This window comes from Orbicella franksi, chromosome 15 (genome assembly GCF_964199315.1).
Source record: "Orbicella franksi chromosome 15, jaOrbFran1.1, whole genome shotgun sequence".
Classification (NCBI taxonomy): Eukaryota; Metazoa; Cnidaria; class Anthozoa; order Scleractinia; family Merulinidae; genus Orbicella; species Orbicella franksi.
Genome location: NC_138159.1, coordinates 16141797 through 16167464, shown reverse-complemented (window position 1 = coordinate 16167464; position 25668 = coordinate 16141797). Strand labels below are relative to the sequence as shown.

Here is a 25668-nt window from a genome sequence, read left to right as displayed (position 1 = left end):
TGCGCCATCCCTGCTCCCCAAATAAGCACCTTTATAACAAACTCCAGGTCATACTTATTAAAACAGGATATATCAGCCGAGGCACTGCTCCTTTTAGTCTTAGGGAGACGATAGTTCTAATTAACAATTAGATTATGAGCTCGAGATTTCTTTAAGGTGATAGTTCATGAGGCCGAAGGCCGAATCAACTATCACCTCATAGAACTCTCGAGGTCATAACCCAATTGCTTTACTAGAATTCTAACTGAAATTTCCTTCAAATAACGATTCCAATTATTTCCGGTCTAAGCATTAAACTTCACCCTTTAGAGAATTCGTGCGGACTGAATTGTCAACTTGACATTTGCAGTTGTGTACACGCGTACTTAACAATTATAAATTTCGAGCATTTTTAATTTAAGAAACTGTAACTGCCATCCTTTTAGTCTTCTCAAAAATTGGATTATCCATTTGTTTCTAGATGTCTTTCAAAAATTCGGATAGTGTACAATGGCTCAGCCAATCAGATTACAGCATTTGCATTGGTATACTAGTAGTAGAATGATACTTACTGTGCCAGGACACGTCAGTATATCCACCAAATATGTAGCTGCCGTATTTAATGATGGTCACAGTGTGTCCCTTTCCATCACAGTTGCTGTGGAATATCGATGCAGCCGAACAAACACGCAACCTCGATGAGCTCTAAACCTGAGCCGCAATATAGTCACGTGATACTGGTCAGCGGGTAGCTTGTTGTGACAGCTGTCAATTAACAATAGCATGGACGCCCAAAATCAAAGATGTAGCTATGGTAATGGTGCTACTCTCTTAGTTTTCAGGGTATTGGCATGCGGACGGACTTACGTACGTATGTATGTACGTACGTCACGTGACAACCAAAATTTTTCGGATTGATGAGTTACCAAATTTTCTAAGGTATGGGGCTCCACTCGCGCGCCAGGAGCTCCGCTATCAATAGGCAAGTAGTTGATATAATTAATAGATATGGCATACCTCTCTGTAACTATTGGAGAAGTGTTTTTAGAAACCCACATCTCTTAGGATAGAGATTCATATTAGAATAAATATTACCACTTGAAAATTGTATTAAATGTTTTTCTTCTAGGCGTGTCCAATTTCTCCTGTCCCGCCTGTCACATTAACTGTTCGTTTTACTTACATACTGGATGAGTGGACAGATTATGCCTGGCCACAAGAGCCCCCTGATATGTCTTCAAGTTTGGACTGTAAAGTCGGAGTAAACAACCTGGGAACTTTACCTTTTGGGGCATGTCAAGATCCAATAAGGTAAGCTTAGCGAAATCTGGGGGGACACTCTATAAATCTTTGGGTAGGGTTGTTCTGCTGGGACATTGTAACCCTTTTTACCTCATGGTATGCAGTTCATACCATGAGATATAGTGATGGTTGGATTTGTCACGCCATTCCCTTTAGACAATTAATTTATGCATTAAATACGCATTAAACATGAATTAAACACGTTTTCCCCTGTCCCCCATACTAGGTTTGGTTTTGTCACAAAGTCGTGTCATTGTTTTATGTTCATATACGTGGGGGGAGGGGGTGGGACAAAGGTGCCAGTACATGTTTACAAAATGGCGTCTGTTGTGTCGAGCCCGACGCAAAAATTGTCAAGGCGAGTTTTCTTTCCTTTCGCTCCATCTTTGATCAAAGTACACTTTTGAAGACCTCACAAACGAACAGGAAATGTGCTTAAGGGAGCTCGAGGGGAAAGAAATAGGTTTTAAAGTCTTAAAAGTTACGATGTCTCCAAGATACATTGGGATGACGAGGAATAGAATACACAAAACGAACTATTCGAAATGAATGCTTTATGGTCTGGGGAAAAAGGTAAGCTGCCCTCCTTCTACTGTATTGCATTTTGAATTTTCTAAAAATACTCGCAGGACGTATGATTTAAAATTAAATGCGCTTTTAATATTTCGCAATTCGCTGGGAAGCTGTTCGGAAGATGTCACATGACAAAGGAGATCGATGAAGCTTTCGTCAAGTTCCCCTCTCGCTGGGACTTAAAGCTATAGAGATTGAACACAACTGCTAAACAAATGCTAAATACAATATACGCCAAATAACAAATACCATAACAAATACAAAATATCAAACAACAAATAAATGCCAAACAGATGATCTGTTACCTGCTGAATACCACCTGAAATACACCAAGGTCAGGAGCAATTGATTATCGAAGGTAATCTTACAATACCCGAGCAGTTTGAAAATCAAAATAAAATACCAGTTCAGTTGTCAAGTAATTGTCAGTACAGAAATGCAGATAAAAATGTGAATGTATGGAATTCTGAGCTACCATTGTCTCCCATCCTCAGTTTAGAATGACACGTGAAAGAGAACCCTCCATAATTTCTTACAAAATGGTTACCAGACTTTCTAATGGCAAAAAAATAAATAAATAAATAAATAAAAAATTTTAAAAAATGTCGCTGAAATTATACATTAGAAATTAATGTCACGAAATCCTCCAAGCTGAAGGCTATGTTGTGTGGATACCATGGTTGTCATTTCTTAGAGTGATATAGAGGTTTAAAATTCATGATTTTCTCAAAGAAGTATTTCATTAGACAAAGTTTAAGTTTGTGTATTTTTTGAACAAGAACTCCAAAGCATAAAAACTTGCCTCTGTTTTGTATGATAGCTGAAGGTAATATTTTCAGAAAATTAAGACAGCTCCAAATGTAAACGTACCATTTTTTGAGCAGAATCATATCATTGAGTGGAGATATGGAGTCAAATCCTGGTCCTGCAAATGAGTACCGGTATTGCATATCAGTACCTTTTATATCACCCACAAATTCTGTCTGTTTATTAGAATTCAGATTGTCTCAGTTAGGCAGAACTGCACTTGATGTTGAAGGAGGTGGTGATTGCTTTTTTAGGGTTGTATCACATCAACTCTATGGAAATCCTAATAGTCATTTCTACGTGCGCAGTGTTAGCATTCAGTATTTAGTGAATCACCCTGAACAATTTTATAGAGAGTAAAACTGAGCATTCTTGGCAAGGTTATTTGGAAAGAAAGTCATGTCAAGGAACATGGGCTAATGCTATCATAATTCAAGCTGTTGCCAATTGTCTTAATTTATCAATTCATATTGCTGAATCAAATCCAACTTTTTCTCCAGTTACTGTTGTTGAACCAGTGAATGTTACAAATGCCCTAAACATTTGCATTGGACACCTAGATGAATTTCATTATGTTTCCATAGTAGAAAACAGAACAATGGAGATAAGTGACAACAGCAAACAAACAAAGAAATGCAAATGAAAACAAACCAGTTAATAACAGTGAAAACGTAAAGCTTACAGAAGAAAATACATGAGAGAATACATGAAATGGGTTTTCCTTGTAAGCCTAATGTATTGAATTTCACATCACTATAAGAGCGACTAATATCACCTCGTATACCGTTTATAGAATTCCGTGAACTATCTAGGGTTGGTCAATTGTCTATTCATGGAAACATTGTCAATGTGCCAAGTGATGTAAATTCGACTGTTCATTGTCTCCCAAGGCCAAGAACCAAATCACAGACCACTCCAATAAAACTTAAAAGGCGACTTGGTTACAAGCATCACTATCAGTTTCAGATTGTCAGACCTAAGAAAGTATTAGATGCAGCCAAATATGTTATAGACACTAGTGAATTATTTAAAACCGAAGGCATAAAAGTGCAAAATGCATGGCTAGATGGCATAACTTCGCAACCCATGAAGAGTGGGGTGAGTTTGTTCAAAACCCTAACACATCCAGTGCTGATGTACAAACTAATGAAATCTTCACAAATTGTCAAAACAATATTTGCACTGCTGATGTTCATAATCCAGACAGAGAAAAAGACACTAAAAGGATTACCAGTGTTTCCTGTCAAAATGTTATATATATTAGATGAAGACCTTATTTCTATAAACATGCTCAACTAATGGCTGCTTATTAACATGATGCACTTTTCAACTTGACACCTTACAAATGCAACACTTCTTAGTTCCAAAAAAGGCAAAGGACAGTACTTCATAGAATAATTACCACATACCATGAGGTAGCTCGAAGGAGCCTTTGATTGTATACTAGAACATGATCAGCTTGATTTTGCAACCCTCTACTAGACCAGGCGGTATCCAGTCATTTTGCCAACGAGTTGTTTCGCCAACGACTTGTTCGCCAACGTCTTAGATCAATTCGCCAATGTCCTAAGTCGCTTCGCCAATGTCCTACTGGTTAATTAGCCAACGTCTAAATAAAAGTTTACCTTCATTTTTAGTGCATGTAAATATTTGACACTATATACTGTAATACAACTGCTGTTGTTATTTACTTGATGTTCCATTTTATTTCTAACTCGATTATAGGCCTGGAAAATGAAAACAAACTCTGTTTGCTTCTGAAGAAAAGGAAAAGATATAATGTTAATTTACATTGTAATGCATTATCAGTGAATTGGTGCGATAGTTGCAAAAGTTTTGGAAGTCATTGGACTTTGGTATTAAACTGTCAATTTTCACCGTGAAAATTACCGCGATGTAGTGCCCACGAGTCGGCTTGTGAAACTATCAAAAACATGCAAATTGATCTAAAGTCAGTCAAGTGAAACTGGCAGTGGCTTAAATAAAATTTCTTGACCCGAGGATCACCCAAGGATCACCCAAGGATCAGGATTGCATTCCAAACATCAATAAGCACCTTTTTTTTTCGTTAGTACTGGATATCTGACGTTGGTGAATTGACCAGCAGGACGTTGGCAAAGTGACTTAGAGCATTGGTGAATCGACCCAAGACGTTGGCGAACTATCATAGTACAACTTACGTTAAATAAACCAATATCTTACAGAGTCACTTCTGAGTTTCAGTTTCTATTATTACCCCAAGTAAAGAACATTGTTTTACACCAAATTGTTTTTACACTGGCTTCTCTTCGGAAAATTATACCACATTCTAGACCAACACTGTCTGAATTCTACATGTATACCCAATCCCAGACTAAACAGCCTGAAAACCACACTCTTTACAGCAGCACATACCCATATAGCTCGAAAAAAAATCGTAAGATTCTACTTCGCTGAACGTTTAATTTTAACAATAGTATGTTTTTTTCATGGATTTTTATAACAGGGAGCTTCATCTGTCAACAACGTGGCCTTGCCTATCTGAAGAAGTCATTGTTGACAATTCTGTCTACTTGTAAGTGCTTTATTTTTCATAGAGAGTTTTTGCTACCCTGGATGTTGTTAACTTGTTCTTAGTCTGCTTCATTCTAAGAGATTAAACTTGAATACTTTTTTTTTGTTTCAGTGATCTAGACCCTTGTCATGCCCCTCAGTGGTGTGTGAGAGCGAGAATGAATGACAATCCCCAGTGCTTATTAGGTTAGTTCCGATTATTGTTTTGTTTTTTAATGGCTGTCCTCTTACCAACTGAGCACAAGGGCCGTGCTGAGAAATATTGGCCCAAGGTGGTGGCAGTACAGACCAAAAACAGCAAGGTCTGTACAAAAATAGCAAGGGCCAATATTCCACAATATGGCTCAAGCAAGCTAAGTTAGTAAGTACTTTTATTATTACAGTATGTGGCACAAAAACCAAAAGTAAACAGCTTATGGCCGTTTCTAAGACCCCCTCTTACCTGGAAGGGTAAGGGCAAATAGACATGTACTGCTGATGATCTGAAACAATGATGTTTTATTGATTCGCAAGTGAATATCTTAGTGGATACATGACATGACATCCTTTGTGGAATTTAGCCCAAGGGCCTGAAATGTCTGCTATTTTTAATTTTCTCTTCACCTCTTTTGTAACAAGAGTTTTCAAAACAGGCTTTTCCCCATACAAGTTAAAAGTCGCAATTTAGTACTGGCATCATCAAAAATACCAATTTTACAATGTTGAAAACGTTTGCTGTTTATTTTATTCAGACAACGTGGCAGATATAACCCATGCTCTGCAGAGACTCACAGAGGCCCCGCATGTGGCATCATTATCTACTGCTGTTTCCAGGGCAACATCGAGAATATCAGCCATGAGTGAACGTAGCTCACAGGAATTTCCTATCCCTGGGAAACTTCTGCGTGAAATCCTTAAGGCATGCATTGCTCAGCTTTGACTATATCATGCAAACTTCTATTGGCCCAGGCAATGTTTACAGTTTTTGTGCTGTTTGTAATTACCGTATTTATTCAATGAGGCACCCAATCTCGAACCTTGAATAAGCACCCACCTCGATTAAGTACCCACCCTGCACCCCTTAGGTGGGAACAGTCAATAAGCACCTGGCCTCGAATAAGTCCCCTACCCCGCCCCCCTTCCAAAAAAAAAAAAACAATAATAAGTGCAGAAGAGGAGAATTGATTATCATATCTTTACTGGCTAACAATCTCCAAGCTCATTGTCTGAGAGTCATGAAAATGTTGGAAGTTTCCTCAAAGTTTCAACTGTAACGTCCATGTGGCCACAAAGTTCTTTCACCTGCACAATCTCCTGCCCAAAACTTTGTGGCATTACATCTTCACATTTTGTTGATATTATTTATTGTTTTGTTGCAAAATAAACTTACTACTTGCTGAAAATGGTGAAAATTTAATAAGTGCACACCTCAAATAAGCACTAACTCTCAAGGCCCAAAAACTTAATTATCTTTAATCTTTAATCTTTAATCATTATTTATACACGGTAAAAATTCATCAGGTACAGTAAATTCAGTTATAATATAGATAGGACCCTTTGCACACTCTGATTGGTTGAAAACCCATGTTTTATCAGAGTGTAAAACATAGGAAAAGCATGTTTTAGTGTTTTTCGCCACGTTACCTCTATATCATAAAGCAAATAAAGAAGCCTAGGCCGTGTATTACACTGTTATAAAACACTCTGGACATTTGAGAACACTCGAGAAATGTAGAAAGCATTTGCCTGAGGCTTGTGTTTTCTACATTTGCCTCGTATTCTCAAATGCCCATCATGTTTTATCTCAGTGTAATACACGGCTTAGACTTCTTTATTTGTTAGATAAAATGTCTAAGATCCTAAACCTAAAATTCGAATATTAATTTGATCAAGCGCCCATGGCGCTTAATCAAATAAATAAGGTAAACTTCAATTTGAGTTTCTATTTGATTTTAGTTCAGTTTGTATATCCGTTTGTGTCTAAAATGCACTTTCTACCCACAGCATTTATTTCCAGATGCAGATCAAGATTTAGAAGATTTAGAAATTGAACAACAGCAATTATTATTTAATAAAATGGAAAATAGCAAGGATGCTAAACAGGAGCAGGGACCTCAGGTGTGAACAGATTAATTTCTTGATTTTGATGTTCTTCACCAAGAGTGCTGAGTACTAACTTGAAGAAAGTCTGAATTTCATTTTGCAAAACTTTGAAAAACAAACAGTGCCTCTTGAAAGTCAGTACTGCTTAAAAACTTTCATTTGAATGGTCACACACTAGGGTTTCATCCACAGAGTTAAAAGTTAGAACTTATACAGCATAATAAACAGTACCACATGAAAGTACTGCTCAATAGCTTTCATTTGAATGGTCACACACTAGGGTTTCATCCACAGAGTTAAAAGTTAGAACGTGTACAGTATAATAAGCAGTACCACATGAAAGTACTGCTCAATAGCTTTCATTTGAATGGTCACACACAGCTGTGTTTTCAATCACAGTCGTAAAAGTTAGAATGACTCTAGTTGATCGACTCACGTTGCTTTTGACAAGGAAAATTGTTCTTGATTTTTGACCTAAAGTGGCTGACGATAATGTCAAGTTCTTTCCATCACTTACACTTTGATGGATCAATACTACCGTACTTCTCTTTGTCATACAGTTATGGTATCATGACTGGGGATTTGTTCCATAATGTTATTGTAGCATCACTGGAGAAAGTGTTAGTATTGATCCGTCAAAGTTTAGCTGTTCAAAAAGTGCCGGAAACTTTTACCAGCCACCTTAAAAAAAACTACAATTACAAGTTTTCGACTGTAGTCCTTTAGAACGTCTACCAAAACTATTAGAATGATTGTCCACTCGGTTTCGTCTCGTTGCCTATTCGCTCCCTAGGCTTGTGGTCCAGCTTTTTGTTAATTATAGGCCAGCAATGCGCACAGAGAGTTCGGTTGATTACAAGTACTGACTGCCTTTCGTTTCTTCAGGACAAGTTTCGTGGTTTGAAAACAGCGCCTGAGGACAGCCTTACCTTCTTCCTTGCTGTTTGTATCTGTATAGTTTATCACAGCTATGGAGGTGAGTGAGGTGCTGTGTCAGTGAAAAATACAGTCACATTTTTGCCAGTTTGCCAATGGTCGTCAGTCACTGGATAATATATTAATATTTTACCTTTAGAATCTGATGGTCTTATTTTCGTATTTACCCCGTTTTACAGGTTTAAGAGCCGTGGCTCATCTATGGCAAGAGTTTGTACTGGAAATGCGATATAGGTGGGAAAATGACATATTTATTCCAAGGTAAAGAGATTCTGTAAAACTTCATTTTGTGACGTCAGTAATAGACCATGTCACCATTTTATGTAAAATCCGGGGGTCTTGAGTTCAAGTCTACAATCATGGACAAAAGCAGTTGAGACACTCCCTGAAAAAGACCTGTTTCATTGAACGGGTGAGGTTTTCAATCTCCAATTTTCACATTTCGACCCCCTCTCCCCATTTCAATGTTGCAGCCACGTGACAGTGTCCACGGAGCGTATTTCAACATTGAAAAGGGGGAGAGGGGGTTTGGCTATCGACAAAAAAGATGCTTTTTGAAATTACGGAAGGACGCCGATAGAAAGCATTTGTTTTGCTCAGAGGTGTCAACACTTTTGTCCGTGATTATAGCTACCATTATTCTGAATTTTCGTAATTGAAACATGCTTCACTTTTGTTACGTAAAATAAATAAGGATGCAGAGAAAGAATAGCTGCATTGCAGGTTATTAAGTGTCGTTTTGATCTATGGACAAGTGATTGAATAACTGGAAATGCGACTACATTTAATACAATATACAGTAAAAACTATGACTTTTTTCTCACTCCAAGGATATATTACTTTTAAGAAAAAAAAATGAAAAAAAAAAAAAAAAATGAAGAACTGACTCTTAGTGATCGATTCATCGACAACTTTATTTCCTGAACATTGGCATTTAAACCAACCTTTCAGCCCTGCCCCAGGGGGAAGGGGACTCCCACCTAAAAAGGACGGGGGAGCTCATCGGAAATTTGAAAAGAACCCCTAAGAGATACCAAGATCCTGTTTTGTGGGCGTGGCTTGAAATTTTTTCACCCCAAAGAGGTACCAATTCTAAAACAACAAATTATCTCCTGCCATATTTTTTTCGGCTCAATACCATTAAAAGAGACCACAGAAGCTCTCCTTTTGGGGACCTTTTGAGGCTAAACACCCTTAGAGGAACTTTTTTTTAAACCAAAATCACAAAAGAAATCGAGTGTTAACAGGAGCCATAATCGGGGACGGAGACCGTAAGCGCGCACCATTTCAAGTATTGGGGTTGTCCCCATGATATGGGACAATAATTCTATTTTTAGAACAAATTGCGCCATCACCTGCGGTACACGCGCGTACATGCTGCGAGGATTTTTGCGGATGTCGCGCGGGGGAAATGGCGTCCGAAATTCCCGAAATGTTTCATGTTTTTGCCCCACGACTCAACGCGTTTACGTCTGTTTGCTTAAGTATTTTCGTCGTAAGCTGCTCCAGTTTGAGTGAAGTAAGACAGTGTCGAATTTAGGTATGTTCCGCTGTAAGCTTACATATATCGCTGACTAAGTTGTGTTCCGACTGATGCTTCTTTTACATGAGCTGTACATTACATTACCGCGAGGAATTTGTCAGTCTATCGCGACCGAAAAGTAAAACAAAATAATTGCTAGTTTGAGTTTCGCTTGAATTGTAAGCAACGCTTGATGTTTCATCAAGGCTTAATAACTTTACGTCCGTAGATACTGCTTAGTTTTATTCGTGTAAAAATCCAGTAAATTCTTTGTTGTCGATGAATGAGAGCGCCCGCCGATGCGTGTTTTGTACAGTCAGTAAACATGACAAATTGTACTTCCACCGCACTTTCGTGTGAAAGCGTACATCGAAGTCAAACAATAGCTCCATAGTTTTTAAATATGTTTAAGATTGATAAATGTTTGAGAACATATTAAAAGCTAAGCTGAAAATATGTGAATAAAGCAGAAACAATCAGCAAAGTTACGATGACGCTTTCTTTAATCAACTTGGAATAACGATTTCGATTTTGATGATCGAGTTATCAAAACTCCTTGTCTATTTTCATTTTCGCAGTGTAAAACTTCACTATGCTTATGTTGAAGAAACACACATGATGTTAGTAGCCTTTTTTGCATTCGTGAAATTTGTTGCAGCATCTCAGCACAAAAGATAACGAAAGAAATCTTTGTCAAGATTTGTTGACAATTGAAAACACCGACTCGGACTTGAAAGTGCACGAGCTGCATGCACTATGCAAATGAGCTAATTGTACGCGTCAGACTTTCCTTTCAAAAACTTTTGCAAACTCACCAAACAAGCAAAGACAATAAGAAACCATCAAAACAGGTTTTGGTTATGATAAAACATTGTCTGAGAAACTCACAAATTAACTCGATACCAGAGTAGAGAGTTTTCTTGCTATATTCTTAAGCATACGCGTAAGCTTACAACTATTATTCATTCCCACCTCGCGATTGAAGTCTTGTTCTCGACCCTGAAAAACCCACCTTTTCCGTTAGCTCAGAGCATAAAACTACATATAAGCGCCCTGGTTCGTATTCCCTGCCTTATTCCCTGCCATCGCTGTGAAAAATACGCAAGAGAATCTCTCAACTCTCACCATTTGATCACGCAACGTGACAACATCCACGCGAGAGCCCCTGACATGTGCGTGAATCCGCGCGGATATATGACGTCAGGATGGCGCAATTTGTTCTAAAAATAGAAAAATTGTCCCATATCATAGGTGCGCGCGAATCCCGAGACTTACGGTCTCCGTCCCCGATTATGGCTCCTGGTGTTAATAAAACGCTTTTTATTTGTATCATTACACAGATTAAAATTACAACCCCCCAATCTTGGAAGTTGTTTAATTCATCAAAAGTTACAGGTTTGTTTGTGTTTCTCCCTTGTAAATTTTTTGCTTCGCGAGTAGTGATTTTATGAATCCGCTGTTCTCTGTTCCAGTAGGTAAGCTAATTAAAAGATCAAAAAGTTCTACCTTGCGTCCAAATTTGTCATAAATTTAAAAACTAATGCATTTTCTAGAGATTTGCCAGAAAGACTGTTTCTCTTTGACATTAAGTTGTAATACTGGTTGTAATACTACAGAGTACAGATATAGAAATATCTAGCGGAGTATATAAGAGGTGGTTGGGCAATTTACTGGGGCATGAAATATTTTTCTCACCTTTAGGTTGTGCAACAATTTTTTATACATAAAAAACAGGACCTAGATAGAAGAAAGCACTTAAATGCTCGATTTTTTTTCCGTAACTCCCCTTGCACGATTTTTTTTCAGTAGTTTTTGCTGTGTATGAATTTTGGTTTTGAAATTGGCAACCGTGCCAAGCGCGGGAAAAATTAGCAACGGCTGCCAAGCGCGGGAAAATTCGTGAAAGCCGACACATTTTGACATCTTGCCCAAGTTAGATTTGTATTCTTCAGTTAACGAATTGAAGGAAAATGTTCGACTATGTGGTCTCTTTGTGCTTCGTTTGAATCGGTTATTAATTCTATCTTCTCAATGTTTTTCTTTTCAGATGCTTAACTGCTGTATCGAGAGAAAACGGCTTTCCAAGATTCGAGCAGCAAGCCTACAGTTTTCAACTAACGTCAACAAAACCTCCGAAACAAGAACTAAAAGCAACGATTCAAATTCAGAAAATGTAGGCTTACGTAAAAGTAGTTCTAACGCTCAAATGGAAAGTTTAGAATCGCAGTCGAGTTTTTCGGATGATGACGAATTTTTCGAAGCCGTTGAAAGCCAAGATGAAGTTGACAAAGACAGTAGAAGCAATGCAGAGGATGTAAAAAATACAAAAAGGACAGATAATGACTTGAATGAAGATAACATTGATAATAATTCGTTAGTATTTAGAAGAGAAGGAGCCAAAGAACCATTTGGGGATTTAAAACTTCTCGTTTCTGGAGAACCGCTCTTAGTTCCAATCACTCAGGTAGGTTTGTTGCTGATAATCGTGGCTTAGAATTAAGCTGTTTAACGTTAGGAATGGCTGGTGAAAATGAAATTGTATGTAATGCATGAACTGCCAAACTGCCATTTTGAGGGTTTATTTCTCCGGCAAAACAGCGTGCCGTGTTTGCACTTCAGTCGTTCAGAAAATGACAAAATTGTTCAGCTGATTAGTTTTGCAAGTGAACATATGTGAGATCGTACCTTTGAACTGCGGAGAAAGATGTAAAGACATGAATGATCTTATTCTACATCTACATCTACACTTAGTTAAGTCGGTAAAAATCGTGAGATATCACAGTTATTTTTTTCATGCTTGAATTTCACAGCTGCATAAGTTGTGTACATAACTGCGATGATTATTCATGTCTCATTAAAAAAAGTATTCTCTACCGAGAACTGAATAGATGCGGCTTCGTGTTTGGGTGACTCGTTTAGCTTCCTTTGTAATTATTTATTTCGTTTCCCTTTTTTTGGAGCTAGGAACCAGCACCAATGACAGAAGACATGCTAGAAGAACAAGCTGAAATCCTCACACAATTAGGGACCTCTGAAGAAGGAGCTCGCGTAAGGGCTCAAATGCAGTGCGCTTCTCTGCTCTCCGACATGGAGGCTTTTAAGGTAAAGGATAAGGACCCATAATAGGCCATTTTTGAGTCACTTTTTGCCTCCGTGTCAAAACGAGTCTTCGTGCGGAACTATTCATATGAAAATATGTTTCCCTTACGGGTTCATTTTTACGCTAATCAAACTCAGGTTTTGCAGGAGGACTCATTTTGAAACAGAGGCACAAGTTAACTAGGAAATGGCCGTTGTTTGTTCTCTCCACAAAGTAAGGTAGTTGAAACGTTAATTAATTTAAATATGGTAAATCATAGTCAAAACCTTTCTCCAACCTTGTTTATAAACAGATACTACAAGATTGTTGAGACAACGTAAGAAATTGTCAATTTCTTAGCCTAGTCGGTTTATGTCACAGAAACCTTTAATAAAGCGCTGACATGGGATGGGAGAAACGTTCTTTCCGCTCCTGATCTGTATTTTTCTCATTAGGCGGCAAATCCTGGCTGTTTATTAGAAGATTTTGTACGATGGTACTCGCCGTTTGATTGGATACCAGGCCCCGAGACAGAAGAGGAGATGGAAGAGTTGAGAAGGCTCAGAAAGGAAACTAATAAACGAAGCGAAGAATCAAGCGCCACTATCGTAACAGGTATAAAGATAACAATATTTTCGCCCTCACTATCGTTTTCGGTTTGTTTTCACCTGTCCACGCAAATACGTTTTCGTATGAAAACGCACACTTTTTGTTACGTTTTCGCCTGTCGTCCACACTAAAACGCCCGAAAACGCTGATGGAAACGACTGTATATGACGCTTTTCTCGGCACCGTTTTCAAAAGCCTCCGTTTTCACTTGTCCACACTAGAAACGGAGCGTTTTCAAAACGATGCGTTTTCAAAAGGCCCCACTTTTGAAACCGTTTTTGTCAGCGTTTTCGGTCGTTTTAGTGTGGACGATAGGTGAAAAAGTATCAAAGAGAATGCGTTTTCATACGAAAACGCGTTTGTGTGGCGGGGACCTTAGGTTAGAATTTTCCTGTGCTTGGCTCTTGTTACATGTTTTCCCGCCCTTGGTATTCATTACATGTAATCTCGTGTAATTTCCGTGCTTGGAAACCGTTACATGTTTTCTCGCGCTTCGTACTCGTCACGCGTTTTCCCGCGCCTGACATCCCTTACATACATTCCCGCGTCCTGCACTCCTGACATGTTTTACCGCTAGCAACCCTTTGCATGTTTAGCTTTCCCGCTCTTAATACCCGTCACGTGGTTTCCTGCGCTGCCTGTTTTGATTAGTTGTTTATTGTTAGTGGTTGGCCTTGAGATTTCTTTGGGTTACGTTGAGGACAGTCAATGTAAGCATGGCCGCACAGATTTTTTTCTTTTGTTTTAATGGTGTTGTTTTTGTTTTATTTTGTTCAGCTGTAAGCGGTGAAAGCTCGTTAGAGGAAGGCTGGGATACAGAAGACATCGAGATACCAGACGATGACTCGCCGAGTAAACAGACAAGTAGCGCGAAGACTCTAATGGATGAAGCGAAGGCTGGACATGTAGAAGAACTACAACCCCTGTGCAAGGTACGTAGCCTGTATAACCTGTTGTGAGCTGTATGACAACAAAAGATCAAATTGCACTTTCGTTATCATTGCTTTTCATAGTGGCGAGAGGAGGGGCACCTAAGCCTGCGCATGTGTATCCCAGGCAATATGTGGGTAGAGGTATGGCAGAGTGCTCGCTCGGTTCCAGTCCGCAGACAGAAACGACTCTTTGACGAAACTAAGGAAGCTGAGAAGGTATCATCTGACATTCTCTATTTACCAATTTACTCTGTTTGTCCCCCAAATTTTGCATAAACTATTGTGGTGAATGTGAATATGCAGACGTCCCACTAGTTTACGAAAAATTTGGGGTGGCGCAAACAGAGTGAATTATGGGGAAATGAAAAATGAATAATTAAACTACAGCTGTACCGCCAGTAGAATTACTTTAACTGTCCCGTGCTACCATGGTAGGTGTTGCACTTTCTCGCTGGTCTCAAGCCTGCTCAAGTCGCTTTCCAGTTGTTTCCTGTGTTGCTTCACGCGTCAGTTCTTCGTATAGAGACAACGGGTAAGTAAAACAATGACTGTTTTTATGTCTCGTAGGATTGAACTCTGCTATGTTTATTGGAGCTTCCTGCGCATATGCCCTGTGGGCTAGTCACGCAATCTCTCTTCTCCCAACGTCTTCTGAAGAAACATTCTCGCCGCTGGGGAGGAGTGCGTGACGAGGCACAAGAGCGTCTGTGTACGAGGCTATTGCTTATTGTGGACTCTATAAATTGTGTTGTCCATTTAATGGACGACAAAAATGCTGCAAATATTACAATAATAATATTTCATATATTCATTTGAAAACAGCATTTTGTTAAGAATCCCAAGATCAGTGTGATTGTTGTGTAGGGGAATCTTTGTTTATGTTTGCCTCATTAGCACAAGCGATCTAGTTTCTGATCGAGCTACAATAATAGTAATTCTGAATATTGAAAGAGCATAGCAAGATTATTTCAGAGGTCGACCCAGAGGTCTCGATGTCTTGGTCCTAATCAAAAGGATCGTGGGCTCTGAGGACGAGAGATTGCTTACAGCTTAGTCGCTTAGGAAGGAGGTTTCCGTATAACAACGTACAAAATTCAGTTCAAATAACAGAACAAAATAAAACAGGTTTCTTTACAGCCATGAACTGATTTCATCTCTTTTGCCAGGTGCACGAGACATCCCTGCAGTGTCATCTGTTCTGGATGAAGTACTTAGCAACGCCAGCAAGTTATCTTGGGAAATGGCACGAGATTTGCCTCGTTGTGAGGTACGAATTGAACAAGGGATTATCGTGTTACTGGAACGTTAATTTCTTTCCTCCTTGTTTTGAATAAATCACGAATAACCCTAGTTCTTACTAAGTCCTGGGTTGTTTTCTGTAAAATTTACGAGACGTTGGTGTTTGGTTCACAATGGTGCAGAAGAATTGATCTTGTTTAATGCCTTTGTGGAGAATACTGTTGTGCTGTTAAATATTGAGTTTAGAAAAGCCAAATAATAAGGGTAGAGCTTTGATGCTGTTGAAGGGTACAGTAAGACCAGTTTTCATGTCATATAGAAAACACACTACTTCCCTAAGTTGTCAAAACGTTGCACGTGTGATTGTTTTCATTTTGGATGGCTGAGAAGTTTGGAAAAACCATCAAAAAAATGTCTACAAAGTTGAGCGTGCGGGTTTTCACTCTTTGATTGGCTGAGAAGTGAGGAAAACCATCAAAAAGAAGCCCAAAAAGTTGCACGTGCGGTTGTTCGTTCGAGAAGATCAACAGAGACACGAACAGAGTTGTCAAAATGAAATTAGACTACGAGTAGTCCCTCTTTCTCTTAGTCCATCGTGCGTGACGCGAAAGAAAAACGCGAGGAAGAAAACGGCCGCGCGTACCCAGCATTTCGCGCAGCCATTTTTTCCTTGTTTATTAACGGTCTCGCTCGTCGGACTAAGCGAAAGAGGGGCTACTCGTAGTCTAAAATGAAATTAAAGCCTTACCTTGTAGCAGAGCTGCACAGAAGATGACAACTTCGTAAAACATAGGCACGCAAGGCGTGCAAGAGTTATTTTTTTGTGAACTATAAGTCTCAGAGATAGGAGCATTTATGGAACTGTTTACAGTAATGATTTGGTTGATTTGACAAGTTTTTTTGGTTGCGATGTACAGCAAGATAGAAACTGGGAGTTTATGATGTACATAAGTTGTTACATCGGTAATGGTAAGATAACTAAATAGTAAGCCATAAAATGTTTGACTGAACAAACTACGGTAATCTGACACGTCTCCAGATTAATGTAGATACCATCTTATTTTCTAACAGGCAATTTTATTCGTTCTTTGATAAAACCCACACTGTGATTGGTCTGACACGCGCACATGCATAACTCCCTCACACACCGATCACGTAACCCTTCCCCCGGAGGGGGACTCTCTTATATGGGCTATATACGTCTGTTCGGCCCCGAAGGGCATGGTTTTTCAGCCGTTTTGGTCATAAATAGGGTATCGATTTTAGCTGATTTTGGCCATTTTGGTCATAAATAGGGTACGGTTTTTGCACTCTAGCCTTGATATGGGTATGCTTTAAGAAGAAGCCACTTTTTCATCATTATCGAAAAGAAAATCAACAAAAGCCCTTCACAAATTTGTATGTTTACGGTAATTTAACATTGGTTTGAACTAGGGAGCTAATTATAACGCAAGTCTGAAACAGGGTTTTGATTTGAGGGTCAGGTCGTAAATAGGGTTTCGAATTTTTGGTCAGGTCATAAATAGGGTAAGGAATAACGCAGATTTTGGTCATAAATAGGGTAAGGGTTTTGGGAAGCGGGCCGCACACCCCCAACCAATTTTTCTGGGAATACCCCCTCGGGAGCCCTTCCAGCCCCTAAGAGGAATTTTTGCTCAAAAATACTCAAGTTAAGAGAACTTTCCACATTTTATACGAGTCGTAAGTTTACCCTTTTTACACAACACAACGCAACAACACTACTTTACCGGAAATTGAGAGAAAGAGAAAAAAACCTCTCTGACACGTTGAAAGTCTGATTTAATTAAATTGCACTTTAGGTTGGTGCCACACAGTCTTCAAAGAACATTTGAACAGTTTTCATACTTTTTACCTTTAAAAATATCGGACTGAAAAGAATGTCATAAAATGCCCATCAAATAAAAATATTAAAATGCTACTGCAGAGACGTAAAAACACTCTAGAAATGAAAGCTTCTTTTTTGTTTAACCTGGGAACAATAGCCGATAACTTGTAAGCTCTAATTGAATTTACTACCATATGAAAAACAAAAGTGTCCAGTTACCATTTGTAACTAAAAATAGTAAACATCTCGTGGGAACAAGTGGTGACGATTCGTCAGCTCTAATTGAATTTACTACCTTGTGAAAAACAAGAGTGTCAAATTACCCATTGTAACTAAAAAATAAAAATATCTCGTTATATTTGCATGCAATAAGAACAAAACAATCGTTACCTGCACTTACTATTGTAAACGTTAGAACTGCTTCAAATCTAAATAGTCTCGTCTCCTCTAAAAACATGTCCTAAGAACTAGAACCGACGATTCGTGACCTCTAATTGAATTAACACCTTGTGAAAAACAAAAGTATCAAGTTACCCTTTGTAATTGAAAATAAAAATATCTCGTGCCATTTGCCTACTACTCATGAACTGCTTCAAAACTCAAGACTCATCTCGTTCATAACTAGCCACCATTACACTGAAAATTATGCACTCTAAAACAACCCAATGTCCGTATGTAACTGTCACACTCCCCTCCAAACCGGACTAAAAATCACAAACCGGCAACATACACGTCACTCTTTATTTTTCAATTACCAAAGTCTTTGTGTTTGTACATACCTTGTTTCTCACGTACCATTTACCTTTACAACAAGAAATTTGATTGGCTGTTCATAGTAGATCCAATCTGATTGGTGTGACATACATACATCTCTCACTCACTCACTCACTCACTCACTCACTCACTCACTCACTCACTCACTCACTCACTCACTCACTCACTCACTCACTCACTCACTCACTCACTCACTCACTCACTCACTCACTCACTCACCCATTGACCCGTCCATAACATAGCCGACGCGCCGACTAAGAGGTATTTTTTTACAAAAAAATAACTCAAAAATTATCTATTGTTTTAGGAATTTGTAAAACAACTGAAGCTGTCAGAACTGGCAATTGCTCGTGCCCATTCGTTGCGCTTCAAATTTCAAGATGCACTCTCGGAAAAAGGAAGAGACAAGGACGTTGAACAATTCTTGTCGGCTTTGACAGAAAAACCGGAAGTGGAAGTTATTGGTGCCGGTAGAGGACCAGCTGGAAGAGTAATCCACCGACTGTTCGCTAAACAAGAGGTTTGTTTGGTTTTCCCAGTGGTAACAGTGATATTGGACCCTTTTTTTCTTCTCCATAACTCTGCGTTTCTTCACTATTATTATAGTTAAACTCCACTTCATGAACACCTCGTTACTAAGGACCGCTTTTGGTCCCTAACTCATTCATTTACTTGCTCGATACGGACGAGGTGTCGTTTTTAAAAGAGCTACGTCACGTTCGCGTATCTTGAAAAGTTTAGCCAAAATTTTTCAAGTTCGTCGTTTATAACCCGTGTTTGTCTTCTCCATCCTTAACTATCCTTGTTCCTTTATGGTTTATTATTATCTCTTTGGTGTAACTCAAAATACCTTGACTCAGCTCCTTTAACAAAAGTGGACTGTACTAATTACTTGAAATTCCTATCGCAGATTTGTAGAACTTTTTATAAAGATCTTCTCGTGATTTTCTAGCTGAACAACTTTTATCGCGTTTGTTGAGCTCTTACAACGTACTCCAACCAATTAGGGTGCATTGTTATCTCTTCTATCAATAAAGTTGTTATCTAATGCGATCTCCGACGTTTATCACAGGTTTCATCTTTTCCCCCGCTTGCCACCCAATACTTGGTTTTCCGACCCGCATTTTTTCTCGTGTCGGTTTATGTCTTCGCAAGCCATCCCATACAGGTTTTCCCGCACTTGTGATCTGTGGCATTTTTTCTCGCGGGTCATGTCGCCCGTTACCTGTTTTCCATTATTGTTTTTCCCGCGCTTGTCAACAGGTACATGTTTTCCCGCGCTTGCCTTCCGTTACACATTTTCCCGCGCTTGTTGCCAGTTAAAGGTTTTCTCGCGCCTGCCACCCGTTACTTTGTTTTCCCGCGCTTGCTATCAGTCTTATACTTGCTTCGAATTCTGATTGGTGGATTACGCTGACCTCTTGCAGCTGTATTTGATAGACCTGAGCCGGGTTGTTGGAAAGCCGGTCAACGCTAACCCAGGACTAAAAGTTAACCAAAGTATTAATTTTTCTTGTTTAAACATTCTTTTCAGCGTCTATGTTTTGTATAGTTTGAGATTTATTCAACTCAGCACTGAAGGACAAACAATATAAAGAGGAAACCTCACAGAAAAGTTACGAAACTGAAATCAAAATTCCCGCTAATCCTGGGTTAGCTTAAGGTTACCAATACCTTCGCGGGTGTCCTTCAGAAAAAAAATCATACCGGCGTTGTTTTTAAGGAAACTATCACAAACTATATATAAAAGAAAGGTTATGCACTGTAGAATTCGAAGAAAAAAGTATCCGCTAATTTGGCCGTGCCTTTGTTGAGAAGAAAGAAGCCTGGAAACGGAAAACAACTGATTGTCATTCGGCTGAATTAATCGAGTATCAAACCCGTGCAGTAATGTTTACAGTGCACAGTGTTAATCAGCAAGCATCCCCAGAGGGTGTCAGGGTTTTTCCGTATTCTTATTGGTTATCTTTTTATAGACCCGCAAACTTACAGTATTAAACAATAGTTTTCGCCGTTTGAACAGTTGTAAACATGTCATGCCTTTACTCGGATGTATGTCAACAAAATGTGGCGCCAGCCAGTGAAACTCAGGCACCCCTAGCGTTCATAGCGAGCGAAACGATTTTCGCGGGAATTCCAAGGCAATAATAGCGTGAATAATTGTCTAAATAACTCGCGCACGTTTTAAGATTTTACTTTCATTTTTTGGGAAATGTTAGATTATATAGAAACCTTTTTGTTAATTTAAAAAGAAAAAATTCGACAAAAGTAGCCCTCTCAAAGTGCTGTGTAACCTTAGTCCAGCTTCGAACAACCTGGCCCTGAGTCTTTTTTGACCAGTCGACGTAAAATTGCGTTAGTATATAAACACAGGCAAAGGGGATAAATTTACATTTTACAGATGAGGCCTTTTTCGTTCTTAACGGTAGCTTTGTTTTTTTTCTCCTTCAGAGTGCGAAAATGCAGTTTGCTAGTGACGACGACACATCTTCAAATCAACCGGTGAGTTATTTGTCAGAGTAGAAAGTTTCATCGAGAAGTTATCTAGACGGAGAAGTACACTCCATCCTATAGGAAAGGTTACAACCCATATAATACCGAAATAATGATGAGGTCTCAATGGGGTGTTGGCTTTTACCGTAAACGCTTAATTTATTTTCTTTATGGTTAACAGAAATCTTAGCATTTAATAACCATGATTTTAAAAATTTAAATGTTAAAAATTAACTTTTCTTTCAAGTGTAAAACCGTTAAAAATTTATGGTTTTAGAACCATTCCAGGCTGGAAAAAGGTATTATTATTAAACTCGTGAATTGTAGATTAGTATAGCTTACAAGCCACAAGACACTGACAAGACAAAAAAAGTCTTGGCAAGAGATCTTGAGATTTTCACTTTCGTGGCTAATTTTTTTTATGGTTAGTATCTTTTACGGCTAACGGTTAAAATTTTCCAATTTTTACGTCTAAGGGCTAAATTTTTGGCCCGTTTTACGGCTAACGGTTAAGCCCATTGAGACCCTCGTGATCTTTTCAAGAGTCACCTGACTGGCGCAAGAAAATTGAGCACCGATAACTTCCACTTCCGGCTTTTCTGTCAAAGCCGATTATGTCATTCGTAAATATACAGAGGAGTTAAGAGCCTGACAAGGCGTGTTACTGGATAACAGTTTATCAGATATTTTCTTCCTTGGTACACAACATGCTGCTTCTAAGTTTCATTCCATTTACCAGTAACGTGCCTCAACTTTTACAGAAACTTATCAAAGTCTGTTCTCTCCGCATATTTCCTCACTTTCGCTTTTTCTTTCCCCACAGCGTCGACCAGCTCCTCCATTCCAAGACTTCCCATCCCCTACCGGTCGGGAGTACATTTTGAGAACAACAATTCCCCGTCCCCGACCCTCGTCACGTTCTTGTCCGCAAAGAATGTATTGTGTGCTGACCAATGACGATTTCAGACTTGCAGGCGCATTTACCGATGATGTCATTTTCCAATGACACAAAACGACTGAAAATCGATTAAAACTCAATATTATTTATGCTCCCTCCCCGGATCAGAGAACCCACGGCCTCTTCTTACCATCAGTTAACCAGTCACTCGACACTAAAGGCTTGATATCCTTCTCACTGATTTTCATACGTTTCCTTTGATCTTTAGTTCTGAGAATTTTTCGTTACATCTTGACTAATTGTTTTTCCTTGTTCTCGTTACTTGTCTTGTTAGGTTATTAGTATTGCAAGTAGAATTTAGAAGTTGATAATTCGGTCTGGCTTCAGCTTGTTAACTTTCCGTTCCTAGCGTTAAACCTTGAGTCAGTTTTTTAACCTGGAGTCGATTAATGTAGTGACAAGTCTGTAGATGAAACTCTAATGAGACCAATTATTGAGCAGTACTTTCATGTGTCACTGTTTATTATTCTGTATAAGATGGTTTTAACTTTTAAGTCTGTGGATGAAACCCTAGTGTGTGACCATCCAATTGAAAACTATTGAGCAGTGCTTTCATGTGTCACTGTTTATTATGCTGTACAAGGTGGTTCTAACATTTAATTCTGTAGATGAAACCTCAGTATGTGACCATTCAAATGAAAGCTATCGAACAGTACCTCCATGAAGTGCTGTTTGTTTTTCAAAAAAAAAATTATAACCTTGGACTGCATTGTGGTTGTACCAATGTCATTCAATTCTCGTCAAAGTATAACACCCCATGAACACAAAGAATTCCGCCACAGCTCGCGTTTAGCGTTTCTTGTTTGCGGCTCAAATTCATGCTTTGACTATAAAATTGTTTTGGCGATGACCACGGGACAATCAGATACAATGTTATAGGACTGAAAAAGTTAACAATCTGTTAGCTTAGATGAGGCTGGAGTCTTTCTAAATGGAAAAAGTAAATGGTTTTAAGCAACAAGACAAACGGTTGTTCAAAGGACCTGTGCTTAGCACAGGGAAAAATATTTTAATGGGAAATTATTTCAAATATCAGTAAAAGAGAAAATCGTTTATGAAACAAATGGGTGTGTTTTGTAGTACTCTTTACCATTTTCTTCATTTCTACTCCGCGATGCATAAAAAATCTTCTGCCAAGGCGCTACGATTGTGCATCTTTTTTCTCTCAACAGTTTAACAGCGGGAAATTTTTAGTGCAGATACACCGTATTAAAAAAAAAAAAAAATGTACCATATTTGACAGGCAGTGCGCGAAAATCGCGCGATACTAAATCAACTGGAGAGAATGAGTACCCGTTTTATTGAGTTTTAATTACTTTAAAGTTTTACAGCTTATTTACATTGACCTTACAAAGCTTACAACTCTTTAAACAAGCACAGCGAATCTTATCTAATGGCCTCCACACAATTGAGGCCACCTTTCTACAACACCATTTTTTTTTTGGTCCTCAGGGGGCCCGCGCCAAAGGACAACAAACATTGAGTCTCGCCTGGCTTGAAAGTCATATACGCCTCATGCCCCGTCCACACTACGCCGTACAAATTTGAAAACGGAGGTTTCATTCTGAAACGCATCAAATGTTTTCTGCAAAATGCGCTGGAGGAATTTAAAAACGTAACAATCACCGGTCATTTTGGATTTGTGTTTAAGGAAACTCGGCCAGGGAAATCACGTGATTATCGTGACGTAATCGTTTTCGAAAAGCTCCGTTCTCAAAATGTTTTCGTCCACACGAAAACGAAAAGCCCGCGTTTTTCAATTCGTCCGGTTTCGAAAAGCTCCGTTTTCGTGACGGATTATTGTAGACGGCACGCCTAAACGTAGAAATAAAGCTGCGTTTTCAAATTCCCCTGGCGCAGTGTGGACGGGGTTTCAGTGACTCTCTTAAACTCTTGCATGGCGACTCTCGTCAACCTTCGTTCGTTATCGGGCTCACGTTCACCCTCGTATATTCCTATCGAATTTGAACCTGCTCAAAGTTTTCTAGCGGGTCACGAAGAGTTTTATCCCGTTTTGCCCACACTCGCTGAGAGTTGAAAACAAAAAAGCTCTCGTGTAACTCTCGTGATCAGAAGGCGGCTGTCGTTTCTGTCGTCGTTTGGCCCGGGCTTAAAGAGAGGTTCCACTAAATAAATGATAATCATGATAATTCTATTTAAATATCAATGTCTTAAGCTTGGCAAAGCTAAACACTGCAAAAACGTATTGAATATATAGTGATGACTACGATACCGTTGGGAGTTTTGCGTTTACAGCTATTTCAGTCAACGTTGTTAGATGAAGGCGTTAAGTCTTCGCGACAAGACCTAACGGTAGTCTGGGTATTTGTCGGAAGTTTGCATGTTGGTGTAGAGGAAATCTACGAATTTGTATCTTTGCTCGTGAAGTATTGGCAAGGATACATTAGATTTTCCACTCATGAGACCATTTTTCTGTAGCTTTCCTTTCACTATTATACAACGACTTTTAGCTAAAATTTCTAAAATTAAGTGTGGCGACAATAACATTGTTTCCAGAAGTCTGAAGAGAAAGAAAGCTCAAAGCTATGCGCCGACCTCGTTAATTGAAATAGCTGTATACTGCAACCTTAAACCACCGGCGGAAGTTTAAACCTCATGAAGCCTTGCTCGCAAAACTTCCGGTCAGTAACTAAGAGGGTCCAGCATAGGTTTTTTCAATCCTGTATTCCCCCACTATTTTTAGCCTAATCGCACCATCCCGCCCGGATCGGAATGTTATCTCGATTCCGCCTGGTAAGAGTCGCAGTTCCTCTGTGTGACGTCTGTAATGTGTAATTTACCTCTTTACACTCCGCATCCCGCCGTCGATCTCGCATCCCGCCGTCGCTCTTAAGACTATCTCGCATCCCGTCTGTCATAAATAGCAAATCCCGTTCTCACCGAAATATTTTTATCCCGCATCCCGCCATTAAAAGTTCTGTCATCCCTATTCCGCGTTCATTTTTACTCATCTCTCATTCCGCGAAACCTATGTTGGGCCCCTCAACTGAGTTGTTAAATGCAAAACCTTTGTAAATTAGAAAAAAATGTAACAAATAGTGCTTTCATAACACTTGTCATAATTACTACAAAGAGCTACAATTCCGAACAAAAGTAGCTGGGACACTTGAGCTGGATCACGTATCTCCTATCCCCTCTAATCGATGTTGGAAAATGTCGCATTTTTTTCAACAAAAAGGGAAAAAATCACCTGGTTATGAACATTGTAAGTGGGGGGAAGGGAGAACTTGCTTTGTATCCCAACTTTTTTTGTCTGTGGGATTTACCGATTTTTCGTTTTATCAACCATAAATTACAGAAATTTCGAAACTTGGCCAAATGTTGTGGAAATGTGCTTGGAAAGTTTCGAGATAATCCAAGTTGCACCAAATGAAAGCTGAATTTGCTCAAATACGAACTGAATTCCGGGAGCAAAATTGAATGTAACGTAGACATTTTGGAAAATATAGAGTATATCTGACGACCGAGGTCTTTCTCTTCTCCGGAAATTCCGCAAAAGGTTGTTCCATTCGCAACTGGAATTTCCAGAAATTAAAAGCGGAAGGTTTGGTCGAACTTGAACTCCCACGAAAGAATGATCGGCTTTTACACTTCGACTTCCTTATCCTCGACCAAGATACTACAACTTGCACTTTCTTTTCGTTAAAATTATAAAGGTTTTTTTTTTTTCGCTTTCTACAGGGAATACTCTTTGCATGGAATTAATTCCATGCAAAGAAGATTCCCTGTAGAAAACGAAAAAAATAAAAAATAGAAAACGAAAAGACGCGGTTACATTTATCGGAGATCATACCAAAAACTATTAACGAATTTGATAGTTTCGATACTATTTCTAAAAGACTTAACTCATTTTATATATATATGAAAACGTATTTACTTTGTTTGATTTCTTTCACTCTGCTGTTATGTTAGGTTAAGTAGCCAAAGTAACTTAAGGAGTCTTACTTCAGGGTTAAGGGCTAA

At 38.9% G+C, this 25668-nt stretch overlaps 1 pseudogene across 1 annotated transcript; it reads left to right on the top strand.

Annotated features, from left to right (window-relative positions):
* The first annotated feature begins 489 nt into the window (after positions 1–489).
* On the top strand, positions 490–24834 carry LOC145470412 (rab3 GTPase-activating protein catalytic subunit-like; annotated as a pseudogene). The gene is made up of 20 exons (XR_014042487.1): positions 490–564; positions 1063–1290; positions 5147–5215; positions 5327–5404; positions 5728–5766; positions 5890–6112; positions 7198–7311; positions 8182–8272; positions 8412–8493; positions 11095–11149; positions 11802–12218; positions 12719–12856; positions 13289–13448; positions 14220–14374; positions 14456–14590; positions 14810–14906; positions 15541–15641; positions 18541–18753; positions 20685–20735; positions 21550–24834. The product of XR_014042487.1 is annotated as a rab3 GTPase-activating protein catalytic subunit-like (transcript).
* Positions 24835–25668: the final 834 nt, after the last annotated feature.